Raw genomic sequence first — 6,000 nt, forward strand, 5'->3', positions numbered from 1 at the left:
ATGGATGTTTTACTCAGTTACCCCAATGCCAACCAAAAGAACAACAACCGGCCCAGAAAGTCGCCGTGGCCACTCATTCATCTACCGGCTGCAAAACCAGAAAGGAGAGCCAAGACAGATCTGCAAAATGTTTTTCCTGTCATCATTGGGCTACCACCCTAAAAATGACAGTCTAGTCATTTCCATGATGGGGAAGTCGAACACCAGGCCACTGGTTCCATCCAAGGACCAGAGAGGAAGGCAGGCTGCAGTCAACAAGATGGACGTGAAGACCCTTGATGACCACATTGAGTCCTTCCATCCTTGTGTGAGCCATTACAGACGGGAGCATGCCCCAAATCGACGGTACCTGCCAAGTGACATCACAATAAAGATGATGCATTCAGACTACCTGGATAAAGGAAACGCCTGCTCCTATGAAGCATACAGGAAGATTGTAAAAGACAAAAAAATCAGCTTTGCCAAACTTGGGGAGGAGCAATGTGAGGACTGTTTGGAACATGCTGAACATGCGAACTGCCACACAGGGGAGACTGAAAGCTCAGATTGCCGAGAGTGCCTAAGGTGGAACAAACATAAGCAGTCTGCCCTAGAGAGCCGCCAAAGCTACCAGGCAGATGCAGAGAGGGACTGGCCGGACATGACATCAGTTCGGAGCGTGGACCTCCAGAAGGTGATAATGCTGCCACGCATGCCAGGAGTCAAGTCAGCAGTATTTACTCGTCGCATCGTGGCATACCACGAAACATTTGCCTCAGTGGGTAAAAAACAAACAAAAAAAACACCATTTCTGTATTGTGGCACGAGGGAATGGCTGGGCGAAGTGCAGCGGAAATTACATCAGCATACACAACTGCATTGGAGAAGGAGCGGAATGTACGCCACACCATATTCTGGGTGGACAACTGCAGTGCACAGAATAAGAACTGGTGCCTTCTATCCTCACTCGTGTGAACAGTGACACCATTTCACAGGAGGACATCACACAAAAGTTTTTTGAGAGGGGACACACGTTCATGAGTGCAGACAGTTTCCACCATGGCGTTGAGCAGCAAATGAGGAGCTGTCCAGGTGGTGTGGTCTACGACTTCGATAACTTTGTGAGTGTTGTGGCAGGCTCCAACTCCAGGAAGGTGGATGTTGTCAAATTGGAGAATGCCAATGTGCTAGATTGGAGGGATGGCCACTCCACCGTCAAGGTCAAGAAAGCGCAAGCACCAAAGCTTGGGGAGATGGCGAAGATACAGGTGCGGCGTGGCTCCAAGAGCCTCTTTTACAAACTATCCTATACGGAGAATGAATTTATGGAATTGGACTTCCTCATGAAGAAATTCTCGCTGAAGGTGCCCACTCTTTTGCGACCACAGAATAGAGGGGTTGAGGAGGTCAAGAAGAGAGACATCATCTGTAATCTTTGTCCTCTCATGCCACCAAACAGGAGGGTTTTCTGGTATTCCCTGCCTGTGAGCAATGTTGTGGAGGATGAGGAGTAATAACCATATGAAATGTGGTGTTCATCAATTATTTTTATTATTATTATTATATATATCTATATACAATCTATTATTAAATGTATGTTTACTAATTTCTGTCCCATGTATTCATTTCATTCAGTACTTTGTGTTTACAGTATAAACCTACTGAAACAGATACTGCACCATATAAAATCATCAACTTTTTTATCTTAGTTATCATCATAAGAGTTTGAAAAGCCTTAGAAACACTTAGGCAAAATGATTTTTAACTTGCCTATATTGCTCCAAAGAAAAGTTGTTTTGCAGTGCTTTAACATTAATGTGATTTGTAGGTATAGCAGATACTACATTACAGATACAGAAACACCCCCAGACACACATTAATCTAATACTCACACATAATAATGTGGTCCTATTCAAAATAAATTGTCCCCATTTGGGCCTTGATACAGCTTAGCAATGTGAGACTTTAAGCAGCCGTTTCAGCACCAGAACAGCTTCCGGGTGGAAAATATTGACCTAAAATGGTCAAATTAGTTTGGGTTTGGTATATCCATGTTCAGGAAAACAAATGGTTCCAATTATTTCAAATACAGTGTATCCAACACACCCAGAGCCCAAGTTGTGGCAAAATAGTTTTTGGAGAATCTGTAGTTACTGCCTTTTTCCTTGGTATGGTGCCACGTTTTTGGTAAGTAATACACAGTAACTGCAAAATAGGGGTAAAATATCAAATTAAATATGAGGATTGATATGTACAAAAAATAAGCTAATATAAAGTAACAAAACAGCCACATGTCCAATAATCTACCTACAACTACTTAGGCTGGATGACAGGATAACTTTAAAGTCATTTTTCTCAGTTCTGCACTCTGCGTAGTTACTGCCTTTTTGCTTTGTAGGGCAGTGTACACTTCCTCATAAATGATGATGTTGTTCTTTATTTGCATAGTGGAGTGACTGACAATCTTCTTGCTGAAACCATCGATAGCCATTACATGGGTCACTCCAAACATAACAAGCTTTTCATTCTGATCCACATGTAGCTTGTGCCCCATGTATTGTGCATTGTAGGGTATTGGGTTCAGATTTCGGGCACCCTAAAATATAAGAACGACATTATTATAAAATCTCAATAATCCTTGATTTGTATGATAAGATTCACCTACACCTAAGTTACAGTGGGGTCCAAACATCTGAAGCCCTATTTCAGCAAGCAGGCTTAACAGACACTGAGCTTATCCCTAAGCTCTGAGTTGACTAAATCTGAGATGGGAAAGTCAGAGTTTTAGGTTCCAGAATAGCTGATAGAATTAGTTAAATCAACTCGTTAAACCGGTTGGAAGCACATGAGTGGGGAACTGGGGATGAAAAAAAGCTATCATCAATGAAGCTCTGATACTACGATTTACCATGGCAACGGGTGAATAAAGAGCAGAGCCTCCAATCTAATCCAGTGGCACTAGAAATATGAATGTGTGCCAATGCGGACCATGACATTTATCTTAAAAAACAGGAGTGGAGGAAGGATCAATAAGTTAAAAATATAAAATTGTATTCAGCGTATTCCACTCGTGGAATATGTGACTTCCATCAGGTTCAACATACTGAATATTGAACTAATTCTATGAGCTGTTCTGAAACTGTGTTTCACCTCTCAGGGTCAGTCAACTCAGAGCTCAGGGTAAAGCTCAGAGTTTGTTAAGCCTGCTTCCTGAAACAGGGCCCTGATGTGTTCTATTGAAATGCAGAAAAAAAAAACAATGCTATGACCTCTCCTGCTGTCTTGCAATGTGGTAGGGTTGATGAATACGTCTCAACACTTTGCCTATTCTGCCCTCAGAAGCTTTAACCCCTTTTGCAGATAGATAGCCTGTCATAATTTTTCGGCCGAAAGACGATCCAGTCTGAGAGCAGGAGTGCAACTTAGTTTAAATGTTAACCCCCTGGGGTCGGCGGTATCGCCGGCGATACCAGCTCGCTTTTTTTCTTAAGAGTGCAAACGAGACTCTAAATACTCTGTTGATTTTGATCTTAAATTTAAGTGTTGTACATCAGTCAATCCTGTTAAGATTCAATTTTTTTTTGTGTATACTCACAATAAAAACAAAGTGTTGTGCTTTTCAAATAAAGAAAAATAAACATGATGCGAGTTCTGCCCACTCTCTGTCAGTGAAGTCTATTCTGAAACGCGTCCGAAAATGAACTCAGCGAATACTTCTCACACAGACACGTGAGATATGTCTTTATGAAGCTTGAAATCTCTTCTTTTAAATGAAGTAAATTATATAAAAAACAAATATTCTCAGCTTATGTAATCCGTTTGAAAGCAAGGAGAGGTACCGTTTTTTCGTTCTCCCTTCATTATCTTTAATGAGCTGAGGCCGCCACGCCCCCGGCACTATTCACATGGTAAATAGTTTAGGTGATCTATGCATCGCACACGCCCCCCGATCAATGCCATACAAACACAGTTTCTTCATCAGATTCACTGATAGTTCATCGCGTTTTGAGTATGGCACGCTTCTCCGGTAAAGACGCCCTTCAGATGATTCTGGACAGCGAGGAAGAATTCACCTTTTCCTCAGAGGAAGATTGCAACTCGGACGACGAACAGCAGCATTTTGAAGAGCGAATTGATCCCGCCGAGGACACAAGTTCGGAGTAAGTTGTTTACTGTTATATAATTCTTTTTCTGATAATATAAAACTCATGAATTTTTAGACTATATTTTGCTTAGTTTTGGCTAGCTTTTGACATCTTACAGGAAAGATTGCCTTACAATATCCCTAACATTCGTGTATATGCTCAAGTGTAAACTTTTTCAATGTGATAGGCTATTACTCTCTAAACATATTTGTATATTAAATATATTTCACTCAGTTTTGATTAGCTTATAACACTGATTATCATGCTAAAATACTGCCTTGTGTTTAATGTAGCTTATTTGCGAATATCTGCTTAACTGTAATGTGATTTAGTATAAATATATTTCAGCCTCCGGTAAAATATGTGATAGCCTAGGCCTACTGTCTAAATACTAGACATTATATATATAAATGTATGGTTTTGGTTAGACTATGACACTGCTTATCATGCTTCAATACTGCCTTATGCACAGAGGTTTGTGAATACAGGTGTAAATGTTTGAAATGTAGTGATGTGTCGTTCGCGAACGATCCGTTCATTGCGTGCGTCACTAAATGCGTGCGGTCTATATGGCCCATAAACAGATACTCGCGGTGACGCTGTGATATTTCTCTGTCCTATGGACCATCAACAGATATATACATACATTGTGCGTCCATAACAATTAATTGCCCATCAGTTTACTTTGGATAATGTATGCTAACAGTTTTTTTTTTTTTTTTTTTTGTTGTTGTTTTTTAGGAATGTGGCTGCATCTAGCTCTCCTTCTCCAGCACCCCGCAGAGGGGCACACAGGTGTGTTCAGTTCTCAGTGCGATGGAGAATCATCCCGAGTAAGTCCACAGACGTAATATTTACAGATGAAATATAATTGTGTTTACATCGTCATAATATAAAAGTACATATTCTTGTGTGATAGTACAAAAACTGTTGTCTTTTTTTTATCCATGGCCATTAGTGATCGATAATGATAATAATACAGTGTCTTTGATTGTGTTATCAGTATGCTCACAGTGTGTTTTGTTTTGTTTTTTACAGATGTGACAATGAACTTGTCCAAGCACCTGTCCCGAAGAGAGCCAAGGCTAACCAGCAGGCAAGCAACAGGCAGTCAACTCTGGCATGGAAAACAGAGACTGATGTTGACATCGTTCCGCAGACTGTGCGATTCCTTCCTGCACGGGAAACTGGACCACAACTGAGCCCTGTAGACTCACATTCACCCATGAGTCTATTCAAACAATTTTTTTCAGAAAGTGCTGTGTCAACTCTGTGCCACAACACCAATGCTCAGGCTGCCAAGGCAACTGCAACGGGCTGCAAATATAAATGGACAGATATCAGCATCAGTGAGATGTACCGCTACATTGGGCTGCTGTTCTACATGGCCATGGTGAAGGTCAGCTCCATCAGCGTCTACTGGTGGCAAAGCAGTGTTTTCTCCGTACCCTTTCCAGCTACAGTTATGTCCCGGGACAGATACCGCACCATTTCATGGAATGTGCACATGAGTCACCCAGATGCAGATATGGATAATGACAGAAAGAGGGGCACAGCTGAACATGACCGTCTTTTCAGGGTCAAACCTCTCATGGACACTATTCGTCATGCTTGTAAAGCCATCTATCATCCTAAAAGAAACTTAGCTGTGGATGAAAGAATGGTGGCATGCAAAGCACACACAGGTATGACGCAGTATATGAAAGCCAAGCCAACCAGATTGGGGTTTCAAGTTGTTTGTTCTTGCAGACTCATCGAATGGATACACTGTGGACTTTTCTGTGTACACAGGAAAGAACAACTTTCCCACAGGCCATGGACTGTCATATGATGCTGTAACATCTCTTTTAGACCACACATTTTTGGGTTCTGGGTA

This window comes from Abramis brama (assembly GCF_963993115.1).
Source record: "Abramis brama genome assembly, chromosome: 4".
NCBI lineage: Eukaryota > Metazoa > Chordata > Actinopteri > Cypriniformes > Leuciscidae > Abramis > Abramis brama.